Source organism: Canis lupus, chromosome 2 (genome assembly GCF_011100685.1).
Source record: "Canis lupus familiaris isolate Mischka breed German Shepherd chromosome 2, alternate assembly UU_Cfam_GSD_1.0, whole genome shotgun sequence".
In the NCBI taxonomy this organism is placed as follows: Eukaryota; Metazoa; Chordata; class Mammalia; order Carnivora; family Canidae; genus Canis; species Canis lupus.
In genome coordinates, this window is record NC_049223.1 from 25251698 (window position 1) to 25270758 (window position 19061).

General features: G+C 36.2%; 1 long non-coding RNA gene across 3 annotated transcripts in view; it reads right to left on the reverse strand.

The window, feature by feature from the left end:
* Positions 1 to 477: 477 nt before the first annotated feature.
* Positions 478 to 19061, reverse strand: part of LOC102153165 — a 56493-nt gene continuing 37909 nt past the window's right edge. Inside the window, exons 5-6 of one of the 3 annotated variants that reach the window (XR_005354949.1) lie at positions 7948 to 7988; positions 478 to 669 (exon numbers count right to left, since the gene is read on the reverse strand). This is a non-coding gene — a long non-coding RNA (uncharacterized LOC102153165). Of the gene's footprint in view, positions 670 to 1109; positions 1168 to 7947; positions 7989 to 13189; positions 13568 to 19061 lie in introns of those variants that run through there. The other 2 variants (XR_005354950.1, XR_005354951.1) reach the window with 2 other exon arrangements.

Genomic DNA, 19061 nt, shown 5'->3' on the forward strand with positions numbered 1-19061 from the left:
TGTTTTAAACTATTTCCTAAAGTTGCCTGCTAGGATTAAATTCCCATTGCTTGCTGTGGAAGCTGGCTTAACAACACACCCTTTATTGGCTGTCTTCCTGTTCCTGTATTTCTTCTCCACTCCCACACTGGTAATCCTCATGCCTTTCAAATAAAGAAATCATTTTTTTTTTTTTTACCTCCATACTGTTTTCCAGAGTGACTGTATCAGTTTCCATTCTCACCAACACCTGTTGTTTCCTGTGCTCTGAATTTTAGCCATTCTGACAGGTGCAAAGGGATATCTCATTGTATTTTTGAATTTTATTTCTCTGATGATGAGTGATTTTGAGCATCTTTTCATGTATCTATTAGCCATTTGTATGTCTTTGGAAAAGTATTCATGTCTTCTGCTCATTTCTCAACTGGATTATTTTATTTTCGGGTGTTGAATTTGATAAGTTCTTTACATATTTTTGATACTAACCCTTTACCAGATATGTCATTTGCCAATATCTTCTCTCATTCTGAAGGTTGCCTTTTAGCTTTGTTGATTGTTTCCTTAGCTGTGCAGAAGCTTTTTGTCTTGAAGTCCCAATAGTATTTTTCTTTTGTTTCCCCTTGACTCATGAGCCATATATAGCAAGAAGTTACTGCAGCCAAAGTCATACTTGAATCTCTGTTTCAAGGTCTGGATTTGGAGAATCCCACAATAAACAAACAAACAAACAAAAAATAAAAAAAAAAAGAAAGACAAAAAGAAAGAAAGTATCTATAATGTGCCAGCACTGTAATAATCATTGAGCATGCAACAATGACAAAGACACTCACCTACTTAGGAATAATTAGGAGGTTAGGAGGTTACTATTAGGAGAAAAGGGCCAGATCTGGAAACATAGAGGAAGTCTCATTTAATGAATGAGTGGGTTTTGTGAATTCAATGGAAAAGGGATTTCAGGGGGTGGGGGTGGGCAGCATGAATAGATGCATAGCTGTTTATCAGAGCAGGCTGATTTATTATTTTTTATTGTTCATTTTTTTAAAAAGATTTATTATTTTAGAGAGATTGAGAGAGCACATGCACATGCATGGGTTAGGGGAGGGGCAGAGGGATAGAATTTTCAAGCCGACTTCCCACTGAGCACAGAGCGTAATGCTGGGCTTCATTCCAGGATCCTGAGATCATGACCTGAGTGGAAACCAAGAATCAGAGACTGAACCAACTGAACCATCCAGGCACCCTGGAGCAGGCTGCTTTAAATGCTCTCCTCCTCTTCTGCCAGCATTCAACCCCAATTCATACTGCAGAGGAGTTAATTTTCTTTCTTTCTTTTAAAAAAATATTTATTTATTCATGAGAGACCCAGAGAGACCCAGAGACATAAGCAGATCATTAAGGGACTCAATCCCAGGACCCTGGGAACACGACCTGAGCCGAAGGCGGACGTTCAACCCCTGAGCCACCCAGGCATCCCAGTAGTTAATTTTCTTAAGGAACAATTGGTCAAGGGAGGAGAAATTGTAACAAAAGAGGTTTGAAGGATAGTAATGAGACCTCACCACTTATTAAAGTATTTCCTTACGGTCACTAGAGATTTAACTCAAGATCCTCCTTGATACCCAAATTCACACATTTTACTATAGCAAACATTCCCAGCTACTAAATGGAAACCATAATACTCACTTTTCTGAGCCGCTACAAAAACTAAATTGGACAATTACAGCTTTGAGGTGAGAATGATGAGAGATTGGTTTCCTTACCAGAGACTACTTATCTGTGATTAAGATCAGTGCCTCATAAAAACCACAATTTACTATAGGTCGTGGACTTTTGAGAGACCTCCTAAAAACTGCAAACAGAAAACTGTACATCCTACCGTTTAAGGTCTGCTTGCTCTTACCATGGGCAATACTGAGCATGTTCATTCATCTCTCACTCTTAGTTTTTTCAAAATACAGTATTGTAGAAGAGATGCCAGTGAAGTCTTGGCTAACATTACAGATTTGGGGATCTTTACTAAACTTTGGCAATCCTCCAGTGGTCCTCCAGTGCCAAATAAACTAGGTTTAAATGGCTTAGCCTGGCATTCAAAGCCATCCATCAAACTCCCCCAATCTAATGATGTACCTTCACAGTCATCATTTTCTATAAGGCATCTAAGATTCCAACCAATACAAGAAAACTACTGTTCTCTATGGACATGCTGTGTTTTTCCCTCAAGCTTTTGCTCTCATCATTGCCTTCATTTAGAATGACTCTGCTTTCTCTAATGCTTTTCTTTCCTCAAAGCTTGGCTCAGTTGTCCTCATCTCTGCAATACCCGTTACACTAGTCCCTCAAGTCAGGGAATGCTCTCTCCATCTTTCTTTCTTTTTTTTTTTTTTAATGTCCCTTTTCCACATTTTATTCTAGTACAGATATTTAGGTTCATGTTGAGTCTCTCCTACATTTACATTCTAATGTAAATTCCTGAGGGAAGATAAGATCTTACATGTTGCTGTATTTCCCAGAGCATCATGGCACAGCACTATGCACAAAGCTAGTGCTTTTTACATACTAGTGAGGAAAAATCCAATACTAACTTCACCTGCTCTCCTGGAATCTCTACAAAGTTCTGGAGACCACCTAGTTCAATCTGTATGAGGTCTTTTCAGAAGTAAAATTAAGTCTTCTAGTTTCCAAGGGAAGGAAACAAATCTCAGGTTCTTCGCCAGATAATAATAGTACGTACATTTTATGCTTTATTACCTTCAATAAAATAATCTTATAAAGAAGCAGCACAGAGATTAGCACAGGATAATTGCTCAACACATATAAGTAGGTCTAATTATAATTATCTTCATTTTTGTTTTTCAATTGAGTGTTGAGCAATATTTGGTATTTACATTAAATTATGTTTTAAAGTGCCATCTGGAATTCCTTTATAATAAGTGCATTCTAGAAAGTGATTACCAAGGTCTTCTTGGCAGAACATCAGAAATAAAGGATGAGTTTAGGGTTTTCAGAGTGTTTAAAGATTCACATTAAAAATATATATATATACAAATATATATATAATAGAACAAAAAAACAACTTTAGACAGACAATAGAGACAGACAATAGAGAAAACTAGAAAACTGAGGGAATTTGTTCCCTGTAGACCTGCTTTGAAGAAATGTTAAAAGAAATTCCTCAGGGAGGAGGACAATTGTTCAGGTCAGAAAATCAGATCTACATAAAGAAAGAAAGAACACTGGAGAATGAATAAGCAAAGGTAAGCTAACGACCAATTTTATTATTCTTAATCTACCTAACATGATAATGTGTTTAAAATAATTGTAAGGAAGTATTTACCTTGTATCCTTGCACACATACACACAAATATATGCATCTATATATGGTTGTATGTAGTTCTGTGTGTAATGAAGTAATGATACAAGGGATGTGAGAGAGGAATTAGAAATATTTTGTAATTGCAAATACTTGCACTGCCTGAGAAGTGGCAGAGTTTTATCTGAAAGTGGACTAGGGTTATCTGTAAGAATTATATTGCAAATTCCAGGACAATGGTAAGAAAAGTAAGAGGGGAAAAGTATAATAGATATGCTAGAAGGGGAAGAAAATGCAATCATATAAAATACTCACTTAAAACCAGAAAGAATAGAAAAATGTGTGAAAGATAAAAAAGAACAAAGGAAAAGGGCAAAAAGTAAAAAAAAAAAAAAAAAGTAGCAAGTTTGGTAGATATATCTGCAAAGGGAATAAGATGTATTTGCTATTCTAGTTGGAGACCGTAGCTCCCTTCTATCAGAAATGGAAACATCCAGCAGGCAGTCCAGCAGGCAGAAAATTAGTAAGGACATAATTGAACTCAATGGCTCCATCAATATGCAAAATATGGTTCATGTTTAGAAACTACTTTATCCAAAAATGCAGAATATGCATTCTTCTCAAGCTCATATGAAACTAAGATAGATCACATTCTGGACCATGAAACACACCTTAACACATTTATAGTAAAAAAAAAAACTATACAATGTCTGCTCTTGACCACAGTGAAATTAAACTAGAAATCAATAATAAAAAGAAAGCTGGAAAAAATCTCCAAATACCTGATTATTAAATAACATATTTCTTTAAATAAAAAAAGATTATTTATTTATTTATTTCACAGAGAGATTGAGAAAGAGCAAGCACAAGGAGGGGAGAGAGAGCAGCAGACTCCCTGCTGAGGAGGGGGCCCTACATAGGGCTCCATCCCAGCACCCTGGTATCATGACCTGAGCCAAAAAGGCAGAAGTTCAACCATCTGAGCCACGCAGGTGACTCTAAACAACATATTACTAAATAAAACATGGTCAAGGATTACATAGCAAGAGAAACTTCTTTTTAAGGATTTTATTTATTCATGAGACACAGAGAGAGGAAGGGACACAGGCAGAAGGAGAAGCAGGCTCCCTGCAGGGAGCCTGATGCAGAACTTGATCCCAGGACCCGGGGATCATGCCCTGAGCCAAAGGGAGATGGTCAACCACTGAGCCACCCAGGCATCCCAACAAGAGAAACTCCAAAAATATTTTGAACTAAAGGAAAATAAAATTTATCAAAATGTGTGAGATGCAGCAAAAAAGTAGTCCTTAGAGGGGATCGTATAGCACTGAATGCAAATTTTAGAGAAGAAGAAAGATATAAAATCAATAATAAACTTCCACTTTAAGAAACTACAAAAGTAAGAACAATTTAAATCTAAATTAAGCAGATGAAAAAAAATAAAATTAGAGCAGAAGTCAATGAAATTGAAAACAGAAAAGCAAAAAAGAAACCTGATAAAACTAAAATCTCAGTCTTTGAAAAGATTAATAAAATTAATAAGCTCTGGCCAGAATAAATAGCAAAAAATAGAAGACACAAATTACTGATATGAGAAGTGACAAAAGGAGACAACACTATAGATCTCAGGGACATTAAAATGATAATAAAGAAATGGTATGAATAACTATTAGCCCACAAATTTGATAGTCTAGGAGAAATGGACCAATTCTTTGAAAGACACAATTTGCCAAAATTTATACCAGAAGAAAGACCATCTAAATAGGCCCATAATGATTAAAGAAATTGAATAAAAAATTAATAACCTTTCAAAAACAGAAAGTAACAGGCCCAGATAGGTTCAGCTGATAATTCTACCAAACATTTATGGAAGAATTATTCCAATTTTCTACAATATCTTTCAGAAAAAGCAGAGGAAATACAATTGAACTCATTCTGTGAGGCAAGAAGTACCCTAATAATAAAGCCAGGCAGAGATATAACAGAAACACTACCAACCAAAATCTTCCATCTATGTAATCCTCAAAATTTAGCAATTTGAACCCGATAACACATAAAAAAAATCTTATACCATAACCAAGTGATATTTATACCAGGTTTAATTGTGATATTTATACCAGGCTGGTTAAATATTGTAACATTGATTAATGTAACCCATTATATCAACAGTTTTAAAAAGAAAAGTCATAGGATCATGTCAATAGATGTAGAAAAAGCATCTGACAAAACCTAACACCAATCCATGGTAAAAAAAAAAAAAAAAAAAAAAATCTCTCAGCAAAAGAGAACCAGAGGAAAACATGTGATAAAGAATATCTATAAAACAAACAAAAACAACAAAAAAGAAACCTACTGTTAACACCATATCCTAATTTGAGAAACTCAAAGCTTTCTCAGCAAGATTAAAAACAAGGCAAGAAAGCTCCTGTAACCACTGCTTTTCATCATTGTACTGGAAATTCTTAGGTAATGCAATGAGACAAAAAAAAGAAAATAAATGGCATACTGATTGATTGGAAAGGAAGAAAATAAAACCATCTTTGTTCACAGAGCCATTAACTTCTGTAAAGAAAACGTGAAAGAAGTGGCAAAGAGAAACTGCCAGAACTAATACACAGTTATAGCAAGTTTTAAGAATACAGATTGATATACGAAAGTCAATCTCTATACTATATATTAGCAATGAACAAGTGGAATTTGAAGTTAAAAATTCATAACCATTTATAATAGCATCTCCCCCCAAAATTAAATATTTAGCTATAAATCTAACAAACTATGTATAAGATCCATATGAGAAGCACTACAAAACTAGGATGCAAAACATTAAAAATGAACTAAATAATGGAGAAATGTTCCATATTCAGGGATAAAAAGACTCAATGTCATTAAGAAATTAGTTCTTCCTAGCTTGATCTATAGATTTAGTACAACCCCAATCTGAATCCCAGCAAGTTATTTTGTAGATATTGTTAATTTGATACTAGAGAGTTTAAATGGAGAGGGAAAATGCTCAGGATGGCCATCATAATAATGAACAAGAACAAAGTCAGAAAATTGACACTAACTGACTTTAAGATTACTATCAAGATACAAGAGTAAGACAGCATGGTATTGGTAAAGAACAGACAAATTGATCAGTAGAATAGAGAACACAGAAATAACCCATAACATAAATATAGTCAGTTGGCTTCTGATGAAGTAGTAAGAAAACACAATGGAGAAGACTGTTTTCAATAAATGAATGCTGGAACAAGTGCTCATCTGCATGCTAAAAAAAAAAAAAAAAAAAAAAAAAATTCTAGATACTGACCTTACATTGTTCACAAAAATTTAACTCAGAATAGATCAGAGACACAAAGATAGAATGTAAAACTATAGAACTCATAGGTAATCTGACATAAAAACGTCTAGGTGATGTTAGGTATGGCAGTGACTTTTAAGATAAAACACCAAAGACATGGTCCATGTAAGAAATAATTGATAAGCTGCACTTTATTAAAATTAAAAACTGCTCTAGGGGCTCCTAGGTGGCTCAGTCAGTTGAACATCTCTTGATTTTGGATCAAGTCATGATCTCAGTGAAATTCAGCCCTGCCGCACGTTCCACGCTCAGCAGGCAGTCTGCTTCTCTACCTCTCTCTCTCCCTCTGCCCCTACCTGTACCCCTTCCCCCACTCATGTGCACTCTATCTCTAAAATAAATAAATCTTTAAAAAATAAAATAAAAAACTGCTCTGTGAAAGACAATGACAAGTGAATGAAAAGGCAAGGTTCAGAATGGGAGAAATTATTTGCAAAAGGCACTTCTGATAAAGGCTATTCTCCAAAATATACAAAGAATTCTTTTTTAAAAAATGGTTTTATTTATTTGAGAGACAGAGATAGCACAAGCAGAGAGGAGAGGGAGAATCAGGCTTCCCACTGAGCCGGGAGTCCAAGAGGAGGCTGCATCCCAGGACCCTGGGATCATGACCTGAGCCAAAGACAGCCACTTAACCAACTGAGCCACCCAGGCGCCCCACAAAGAAATCTTTAAACTCAACAATAAGAGAACACAAAGAACTCAGTTAAAAATTGACAAAATAGGGATCCCTGGGTAGCTCAGCAGTTTAGCACCTGCCTTTGGCCCAGGGTGTCATCCTGGAGACCCAGGATCGAGTCCCACGTCAGGCTCCCTGCATGGAGCCTGCTTCTCCCTCTGCCTGTGTCTCTGCCTCTCTTTCTCTCTGTGCCTCTCATGAATAAATAAATAAAATCTTTTTTTTTAAAAATGGACAAAATAGGGGCACTTCGGGGGCTCAGTTGGTTAAGCATCTGACTCTTGGTCTCAGCTCAGATCCTGATCTCAGGGTTGTAAGCTGGACAAACTACTTGCATAGATACTTTATCATGGAAGATATACAAATGGAAAATAAGCATATAAAAAGATGTCCAACAGCACACGTTATTCTACAACAACATGTATCATTCAAAATGACAGTGAGGTACCACATATTTAATAGATACCTATTAGAACAGTCAAAATCCAAAACATTGACAAAACCACATACTGTTGAGGGAGTGTAGCAACACGAAATGTCATTCAATGATGATTGAAGGCAAAACGGTACAGCCACTTGGAAAGACAATTTAGTGGCTTCTTACAAAACTCTACTTACTTTTACTATGTGATCCAGAAGTCTTGTTCTTTGGTATTTACCTAAATGAATGGAAAACATAAAACTTAAACATAGATATTTATGGCAGCTTTATTCATCATTGCCAAACTGTGAAGCAATCACGATGTACAGCAGTAGGTGAAGGAAGAACTAAACTGTGGCCCATTCAGACACTGGATTAAAATTCAGCACAAAAAAAGAAATGAGCTCTTAAACCATGAAAATACGTGGAAGAAACTTAAATGCATACTGCAAACTAAAAGAAGACAATCTGAAAAAACTACGTACTATATGCTTCCAATCATTGAATATTCTGGAAAAGGCAAAACTACAGACATTAAAAAGTTTAGTGGTTAGCAGTGGTTAAGAAGGAAAAAAGGTTGAGAGTAAGCAGAGCACAGAGGATTTTTAGGGCAGTGAAACTATCCCATAATATTAGTGGAAATATATCATTATACATTTGTCAAAACCCAGAGAATGTACAAAACCAAGAGGGAACCCTCAACAAATTATGGGTTTTGGGTAAGTAGAATGTGTCAATGTAGGTTCATCGGTTGTAACAAAATGTATCACTGTGGTGGGGGTTATTAATAGTGGGCAGAAGTTCGGAACTCTGTATTATGGGAACTCTGCACTTTTAATAAATTTCACTATAACTTTAGAACTGCTTTAAAAAATTAAGTTTAAGAATTAAAATAAAACTTTTCTAGCATCCCAACTCCTTGCCATTAGTGGTGAAAATATTCCTTTAATTTAAATCTTTGTATCTTCAAAATCTCTCTGTAAAATAAAATGTTACTTGATATAAAAGCCACTCATCATAAAATTAACAATCTTCAACGAATAAACAGAGATTGATTTTTACTGTATTATATGACTTAATTCACTCCTATTGGGATTTAAGGGATTAGGAATAATAACCCATAATGAAATTAGCTCCAGTTTCTCAAAAGGAAGAACAGACAGTAATTATAGGATTGTAACACAAGGCCATATAAATTTAAATTAGTGTTACCTAAAATTTTAGAAAGTATTTAATAAGTTCATGAAAATCCATAAATTCTTCACAGTTAGAATTCTACGTGTATGTCTCTTAGAGAATGGGTGCTTTTAGTCTGATTACACACTTTTAAGTGACATGTCATGGCTTTCATGTCATATATTTTAGTTTAAGTTATTGAATAAAGGTGCTAGTTATTTTAAAAACTAGTTATTATCTTAGTTGTTCCAACAACTCCATTTAGACTACTTTTACATCAAAGGAAAAAAATTATTTAAAATCATCAACAGATGATTTCCAAGAATAAGTAGTTCTTTTTCTAGAGCTTAAACAGAATTGGGATACTGGGAAAAGTCAACCAAAATATTTCAAAAAAAATTCTTTGTTTTAAATTGTCACTCTAAAGATGAATATTAAGGGTATATTTTAGTCTGTAGTGAATTCACATCTCCTTTAAAGTATGTGCCTTCAAATGACCCTGATTATAGGTGCTTAATATGTACATCAGTTATAATTTTATATGTGTACATTAAAATAGTATGATTTTTCAAATGTGTTCAAATATCAGTAGCCAGATAAGTTTATGCTGTTTTAACTAATGTATGTTTTTTTATTATTCAAATGGTGCTGAAAATAACTCATAGATGTCCCTTTAAGAATGAAAAGTATGCCAGCAAAGAAATCTAACTTTTTGAGTAATATCTAAAAAGGTTACTGCATGAACAATCACTTGATATTTGCATTGTCTAATACTGAAAATAAAGCATCCATTCCATGTCTCATCCAGGGAAAATTGAAGCTATGCTATTGACCAAAAGGGCAGAATTTTTTCAAGATAACTTGACACATCAGAATATCTCTTTCCTGATAACATGTTAGTGGCAGAAAAGGTGAAACTATTTACTTAATTAGTGAAAGAATGAGAGGTGTTAGGTGTAAGTCCAAAAAAGTGTTGAAAGCCTGAGAACACATATCACGTTGGGAGGAAAATCAAAGTATGGGAAATGTGTGTAAAGGACTTGAAAGAAAGTAGAAAATACTAGAACTTTATGAAAACAGTAAAGAAAGCAAAATGATACTAATAAAGTCTAAGATACTGTGAATACCGACCCTGATTTCCTCTCCAATTACTGAACTGTATCATTTCTGTAGCTCTGGATGACATACTCGCTAGAGTGTTAAGGGATTAACTAATGAAGTTACTGGAACATTGGCAATTACTTTTGAAGTCTTCTAAAATAGGAAAGGTGATATGTTGGAAGACTATAAAAAAAAATAGAGGCAATTTTATTTCTGGTATTCAGAAAGAACAAGGGCAATAATCCGTAAACTCATGGGCCAGTTTTTCCAACCTCAATCTTATTTGAAAAAAACAAAGAAAAACCTTCTGCCATATTATTCTGCAATTTAAAACAACGACAACAGCAATGACAACGGAATTTCTGATGGTCAGTAATCTGGGTCTGTTCAGATAACTAAGGATTGGGGAATTTTTTAGTTTTCAAATCAATAGAAAAGAATTTAATGGTGTCAGTGCCTGGGTGGCTCAGTCAGTTAGGCATCTGCCTTTGGCTGGGAACATGATCCCAGGGTCCCGGGATGGACAGGCTCCAAGCATTTCAGGCTCCATGCTTGGGGGTGAGCCTGATTCTCCCTCTCTCCCTGCGCTCCCCCCTGCTCTTTCTTTCTCAAATAAATAAAATCTTTAAAAAAAGGCTTTAATAGTGTCAAGAATAGGAGAAAGGGAGAGTGGATAATGGGGAGAGAAGCTTTTATTATTATAATGCAAGGAAGCATTACTGTCTTGAGTTTACATTTGTTTACATATGTGCATTGCTTTATGATTCTAGCACTGGCAAGGCATTCAGGACAAAGAAAAATGATAAATGACATGACATCATCTCACGTGAGCAGGGTAAGACCAGAGGGACTGCAAAGATTGGTGTGAGGTTTGTTTAAATGTGATGTCCTCTCAAATGATCCAGGAGTGAGTAGAAGCCAAATATTAATAACAGCTGTTGATGATATGTGAAAAGGAGGTGTTATAAACACCAATCAGGACTAAGACAAAATAATAATTCTTTTAAGGCCCGTGGAGAATTGATAAATAGGCAGGACATAACAAATGAGGTCCAACTTGGAAAATATATCAGGAGAAAAATATTCTGAAGCAGAATAAGACAAGAAGAAGATGAAGTCGTAACTGTAGGAACAGAAATGTTCCTCTAAAGAACATTTTGTGTCTTTTATGTTATTTTTTATTTTCATGTTATCTATCATTTTTTTTATTTTTTAAAGTTTTCATTTAAATTCCAGTTAGTTAACACACAGTGTCCATATTAGTTTCAAGCGTACGGTTTAGTAATTCAACACTCCATGTAACACCCGGTGCTCATCACGACAAGTGGAGTTTTAAAAAGCTGCATGCCTCCAAAGAAGGTTTCTGGTTACCCCGGTGGGAAATCCCCACTTTGTGACAGCCTATCTTATTCAAAACTTGATAACATTTTTACAGGTTTATCTAGAAAAAAGTTTACGAGGCCTACGAGGCCAGTTTATTATATTAACGATAAAGATATGTGCAAACAAGTGAATTGGTTGCTGTAGGGCTTGTCACCTTTTTCTCTTACCTGAAAGATGCCCCATGCTGTTAAGATCAGTTCATAATTAAAGAATGACTGAGATAAATCACCTGAGTATATATTAGTTGCTGATAATGGATGATTACAACGCAATCCCTAACCCCAAGAAGCTAAAAAAAGTCAATGAGTATAGTGAAAATGGGGATGGGGTAGAGAGTAAATATCAGAGATATTTATCCACCTATAGTATGTCTTTGTCAATCAGTGGCTGACTCTTCGATTTAGATCCATGGATATGAAGGGTCCCTACTGTATAGATGCATAGGTTAATTTATGCATTCTGTGAGCATGAAGTTAACCAAATATGAAATCAAAATATAAGCTACAGAGAATAGTTGGATATAATAATAAGATGGGTTAGATCAGTCAGGATAAATCAAACAAAATCATACTCTATCCTCAATTGCTCAATTCTAAGAAACTGATGTTTCTACCAATAGTTTCTAAATATGATCAAGGTACCTCATAAAGAATCATTATATTTGATTTTTTAAAATATGTTTTGAACAAAGAAGAGGTATTCAAACCTCCTTCTCCTCAGTAAGTAGTTGGGTGGGTGTAAAGACGTACACTGTAGGAGTCTCAGATTTGAAGTTTAGAAGTCCTCTGACAAAAAAGGAATGACTCATTCATTTTGCCAGGGTCATCACTCTACTTCTGCAATTAAACCTGGAAATTTCCCAAAAACAAATTCGCTGACTCTGAAAATGTGGCATAATCCAAACTATGGAAGCCAATAGGGGTCCCACCGTCCATTTGTCAGCAAATTGCCTTTCCTTCACAGGTACTTTGAAACATTTATTTAGTTAGTGATTTTTCTTTCTTTATTAAATTTATTCCTGAGCATTTGGAAATTAGGGTCAGATGATCCATGGGGGCAATCAGGCATATCCTAGTGGTCGGGTGGCAACATTTTACTTCATGCTCTCAATTGAGCATAGGATGGATTTCATATGTGCAAATGTCCCTTGATTTCTGTATTATTAAAAGAAGACATGGCACAATATGCTGTATACAAAGTCAGGATGGCTAAGTAGGGCAGGCCCGGTGGCGCAGCGGTTTAGCGCCCGCCTTTGGCCCAGGGCGTGATCCTGGAGTCCTGGGATAGAGTCCCACGTTGGGCTGCCTGCATGGAGCCTGCTTCTCCCTCTGCCTGTGTCTCTGCCTCTCTCTCTCTCTCTCTCTGTGCCTCTCATGAATAAATAAATAAAATCTTAAAAAAAAAAAAAAAGGATGGCTAAGTATTGGATTTATTTCCCAGCACTAGAAGTGGTATGCTTAGTTTTCATGATTATTACCAATTTGATCATTTCAACATACATGTGTTTTGAGACCACTTCCTTATTGTACTGACATGTATTTGTGGAGGATATCATCATGAATGCAGCTCTGTGTTATGTGCTGAGGCGAGGATGGAGTAGAACCAATCTAACACGAGTAGAAACGCTCTATCTCTTAAGCTCATCATCTAGTGTTTAAGAAAGGCATTACAAATAACAAAACAGCAGAAACACTAATTATTAACAATATTTATAACAATTATTTTTCTCTAAGTTTTTTTATTCAGGTTTGCTGTGGGGAGCCTCATGCAGGACTCGATCCCAGGACCCTGGGGATCATGCCCTGAACCAAAGGTAGATGCTCAACCACAGAGCCACCCAGACGTCCCTATTTATAACAATTATTAATAATAATAACAATATTATTATTTCTCTGAAGTCGCATAACAGATGTTAACAAAGCATTACAGGTACACAGAGGAAGCAGGAATACAGTCCAGATGCAGAAGCTGGAAGTTGGAAGATCTCAGTTAAACCTTGGTTTCAGCCGGGATCCCTGGGTGGCGCAGCGGTTTAGCGCCTGCCTTTGGCCCAGGGCGCGATCCTGGAGACCCAGGATCGAATCCCACGTCGGGCTCCCGGTGCATGGAGCCTGCTTCTCCCTCTGCCTGTGTCTCTGCCTCTCTCTCTCTCTGTGACTATCATAAGTAAATAAAAAAAAAAAAAAAGAATTAAAAAAAAACCTTGGTTTCAGCAGTCAGAGTCTAATCAGGAGACAGAAGTCAAAGAAATACTAGCTGTAAAGAGGTATTAACTAAGGCATAAAAGAAAAATCTAAAGGACACAGGAATAGCAGATATAGGGAGCAGTCATTATCCCTAGGGTTCAGATAGATTACCTATGGCAGGGAGGACCAAATCCACCAGAACCTCTTTCCTTGCCTTCCTTGCTATCCCTGAACTTAGAGACTTTGATCAAGAGGGTGAAGTTATGGCCCACTGTATAGCAGAGAAGTCTCCAGAGTGCCACACCCACACAGATCATGGTCAAGCTACCTCTGGAATGCCAGAGCAAACCCTCCATGGGGAGATGTTTTGCACTGATGTCTCGCTCACCCATGCCACCTCACTGAGCTTCTCACAGACTGTATAGCCAAGCATCAGAAATGGATGGACCCTTCACTGATCCATGTCCAGTCTGAGAACAAAACCACACCATGTCACAAGGCCTCCCATAAGAACAATAGGTAACATTAGTTCAGCACCTACTACATGCCATGGATGCTGCTCAACACTATGTCTTCACGCATTTAATAGTTACAAATGCCCTTTACAATAAGTATTATTATTATTATCCCCACTTTACATATGAGAAACAGTGGTTTAGAGTTCTTATGAAATCTGGCCAAGAAATCTGCCCAAGATCTCACTGCTATTAGTTGTATAGCTAGAAATCAAGCCCAGGTTTGGCTTCAGATATGATGCTCTTTATGTGCCCCCAAATCGTACCTCACCTGCAAACCTTGCATACTCTTCACAAACCTGTTTGCCTGTATCCTTGAATCCTTGGACAGTTTCCTGGAGGCTCCCTCCCTACCACCTAGTTAAAGCCAGACAATAACTGACATCTCCATGCTGAGAGATCTGAACTTCTGCAGAGGACAAACCCACCCCAGGAAGCCTGTCTCCTGCAAAATTTGAAGGTTATTTCCTTCCACAGCCCCAGTCTGACTCCAGGGGTTCAATGTGATTGACTATTTTAGAACTTTAAGAGCAGTTAAGTGCATCATGCCATCATCTTTGCTCTCCTGGCCCACGACTCAAGGAAGAAACCCAGAATCATCTGTCTTATCTCAAATTATAAACCCTACCGTGTTTTGTGTTTCTTATTTTCTCCCTCAAACTCCCACCATTCTCCTCCCTCTCCAGCTTTTCTCCTTTGCTTTTTTTTTTCTTTTCTCCTTTGTTATATGGGTCCTCACTAAGTTATGTTTTTTCATCTTTTTTCTCTTCATTAAACATTCCTTTTATATTAGTGTTGCCAAAAATTTGGTTCCCTGCACAAGGCAGAATTAATATATACTTCTGAGGCTCTGGCTTAAGAATCCTCATCTTCTGCCTTCATTTCCAGATTATCTTTCCTCCACCTTATGGAAATCCCCCTGCTCCTTTGCAGTACACATCTTTAGATATACTGTCTCCCATCCCTTTTACTGCTGCACTTTGAAAACTTTTACCATTATCTCTAATTTATTAAAGACTTTGGCTCCAGACTTCTGGAGCTCCCCTAAAGCTTCTCATGGCCAACACTTAGGGTCTGCTGTAATGACCTTCTCTTCTCTTTGACCACACTCGCCCATGGTCACATCTGAATTCACTTGAGCCCAGCTGTTACTCAGTAGCAAAGTTTCCCACGACAATGATTATTTCTATTGCAGGAAGCTCATTATCAAACACTAAAAAAAAAATAAATAGTTTTAGCACAATAGAATAGGAAGTGTTTCCTTCTTCAAATAAAATATTACAAGAACATGAAGCTTTTCCTTCCACTCAGTAGCGTACTGGGAAGAGAATAAAGGAGTAGCATAATTACACCCACATATCTTCCCTTAAACAGAAAATTAAAAGTAACAACTTCTTACACTCCCTGGGTTAAGTTTGAGCCTGCTTGGAAATAGATACCTTCTCCAGTAAGAAGTCTGAAAGAATGAGAGATAAATTAAGATTCAGGGTTCATGGGTACAGGGCACAATGGCCGTGTAATTTTATTTTTTAACCTGGAACAATTGTGAGAGAGAGTGGACACTGTAGCCAGAGCATAACTTTTCACAGTGTCCACTCTCTCTCACAATTGTTCCAGATTAAAATAAAATTACATGGCCATTGTGCCCTGTACAATGTAGCCATACTGGAACCGTATTGGAACCATACTGAAAACATTGGGACATATAGGCTCTGTGTCTTTTTTTTTAAGGTAATAGTTTACATATATTTATTATATAATGTTTTATATATTAATACTTAATTATATTAATAGCTTTATTAATATATATTAAGATATATACATACATATTACTTAAATATATATTGACCTTGAAATGTCCCAAGGTGTCTACTCCCACCGACATCATAAGGACTGTGAATTTTGATGACTTCGTTCTCTCACAGTGCAGTCCACTAAAAAAAATCTTCCTTTACTATCATGGTATTCTTTAAAATTCTTCACCAGTTCCTCATTTCCCAGCACTTTATATGGCTTGCAAAGCCCTTCTCTAAGTCTTTAGCTATATTATTCTTATTATCATTGTTGTTACTCATAGTCTGACATGCTGTAGTCAGGGCACACTGCACAATCTCTGTTCCTTTGTTCTCTCCTTTCCCTTTTATTTTACATGTTTTTCCATCTACTTGGGACTTTTCATCTCCTTCGCTTGGCCAATTCATTGCCCATCAGATCTCATCTTAAACATCACCTCTGCCAGGAACTGTTCCTCTATCCCCCTGTGAACTGCCAGCTGTCTTCTGAGCGGTCTCCCAGTATTATATGCTACAGCATTTTGATACTACATACTTAGTTTTTTGTCTTCCTCATTACAAAGAAAAGCCCGAGATCAGAGAAATTTCTTTCTCCACCACCGTATATAAGGATGAGGCTACTGAAAGATTAAGTATATGAAGCATACTTTTAGTTGAACGCTGTGTGTCAGGCATTTATTCCTCTAACTTTCTCTATAATGAAGTACTTATCTTCCCTATTTTAGAAGTGAGGAAACAAAGGCAGAGAATTTTTTTTTTTAATTACCCAAGTTCACATAGCTAGTATGCCCAGGGGCCAGACCCAAACTCCAGCATATCAACATTTGAAGGTTTCTTTGTATATATGTATTGCCTTAATTTGTGTTGAAGAAGTTTAATTAGATCTCTAAGGTATAATGTTTGGTATAAGGCATAAGTAAAGTCAGTTCAATATAAAGTTGAACCTTCAAAAACTTAATTAAAAAAGACTACTTGCCTGGTTAAATAGTGAGCTCCCCATCATCAGAAGAGTTTAAACAAAAGCTGGTTAGCTTTTGTGAGGGATATTTAGAGAGCACTCTAGAATTTGTTAGAAAGATAGCAAGCTGACCTGGTAGGACTCTAAGACTCCATGAAAATAACTGGCACTTAAAGGGCAATTGAATGTCTGCTCAGCTCAAAGATGCGGCAGAGTGAGAGATGACCCACAATTTTACCACTTATCCTCACAATCTTCAGTCTCCGTAAATCCTACCCAATCGGCTGGCATCATGGACCTTCTTTCCAGTTAGTTTTGCCGACATCCAAACTTAATTGGACCCTAAATGTTTTCCCTGTAGAGCTCTTATCTTGTGAACCAACTGCTTAATCTATTTTGGCAGATCCAGGATTCATAGCTCTTCAGGGAGCTGTAAAATACCTTTTTTAAAGAAGTCAGCCTACTCCAGTGGGACAGCCTAGTGACAGACCTCATTTTCTATTCTGAAATTTTCCTCCTGCATGGTTATTACATTATTATGCAATGCTTTCTAATGTCTTGGAGTTCTAATGCCGTCTTACAATGTTTGAACACTCAGGATATTTTTGTAATTGTCTAATTAATCCAACCAACAAAGAGAGTATTAATGGCTCCTTAAAAACCATACAATATAATACAACAGTAATATTTTTTCAAATGAGATGAAACATGTTGAGCCTTCAGCTATGTGGACTAACAGTAGAATTCCAGAGTGAGAAAAAGACTTTCCTTAAAGCCCACTTCCTGTCACAGATTCATTGGCTGGAAAGAAATTCTTGGCAGGCCAAACACTCTACGCTCCAGTGTGCCAGGATTGATTTTACCAGAAATAACTTATTGTTCATCTGATAATATTTCTGCTTAGATTTAGTACTTTTTGTAAAGGAAAAGAGTTATTTTTGTTATTCTTTGAGTCATGACTTTTGGATCTGAAACATATTCTTCTCTCCAGGTACTTAAATCTGTAGGGAGACTTTCATTCAGACTTGAGAAAGCTTTCTCTTTCAGAAAGAAACCACAAAAAGTTGAAAAAGTTAAAACCTATGGGTAGGCAACATGGAAAGAAACAAGAATTTGACAGGAAGCAAACCAAATGTGATAGACTTTTTTTTTTAATTAGAAATTATACATCTCTCTCTTTTTTTTGTTTTATTTATAAAGCACTTGTGGTATGATTAAATGGTATAGATAAACATATGAACTATATCTGAAACACTAAGCATATAGAGCAAAATTATGGCAAATCTACATTAGATAGTTCTCCTTAACCCTAGGTTGGATCATTATTTAGTTCTTATTTACTAGCACTTTGGAAATACTTGTGGACTGAACAAATGATAGTTGTACATGCTGGGCATCAATCTCTGCTTTCAACAGCATTGCAGATTTTGAAGAAAGTCATGCTTAGACATAGCATACATGTATTCCAAGAGATAGAACATATGTAATGTTTGCAAAATTTAGCAGTCACATACAGTGTTCAAAATAATCCCTTTGTTCTTGCTAGCATTGCTTACTAGACTAAATTAAGGAGATAGCTGAATAATGAAAACTAAATGTGGGGGGGGGAAGTAGAATAAAACTTGAAATTTAAGCATATTCTTACTAAAATTATTATTTGAAGAAATTAAAAAAAATAGTTAATCTGGACTCAGAAGGCTTGTTCCTTCTAGCATCCAAAAAAAAAAAAAAGTGCTATTTGGATTCCAGGAAAAATGTTCATACATTCATTTCTCTCATTCTCCCAAACCTGGTGTCTATTAAAGAATCATTCTGTTGGGGAGAACTAAAGAAACACTATTTAGGGACAGGTCATAAAATCCTGTCCTAAAGGGAAAATAAGATTATTGGAAAGTGTTGGAAATTTCACTGAGGATAAAACATTTCAAAATCTAGAGGCCACTGAGAGGGAATAATAAAATAATAAGTAGGATTTGTAATATCCCATAGCTCATATCTACTTCTTTCCTGTAAATGTTGTAAGACTATCTCTCTGGATGCTTATCCAAGCCAAGTTTTACACATGAGCATGAAAAATAATTCCTTTACTGCAGGGCCATTTTTCATAAATAAATCCATTTGTTGGCACAATCAGCCAATATCAGGTTAGAGATTTTTAGCCTCCCAACTTCTGTATCTCTTATGCAATCTGTTTCTGTG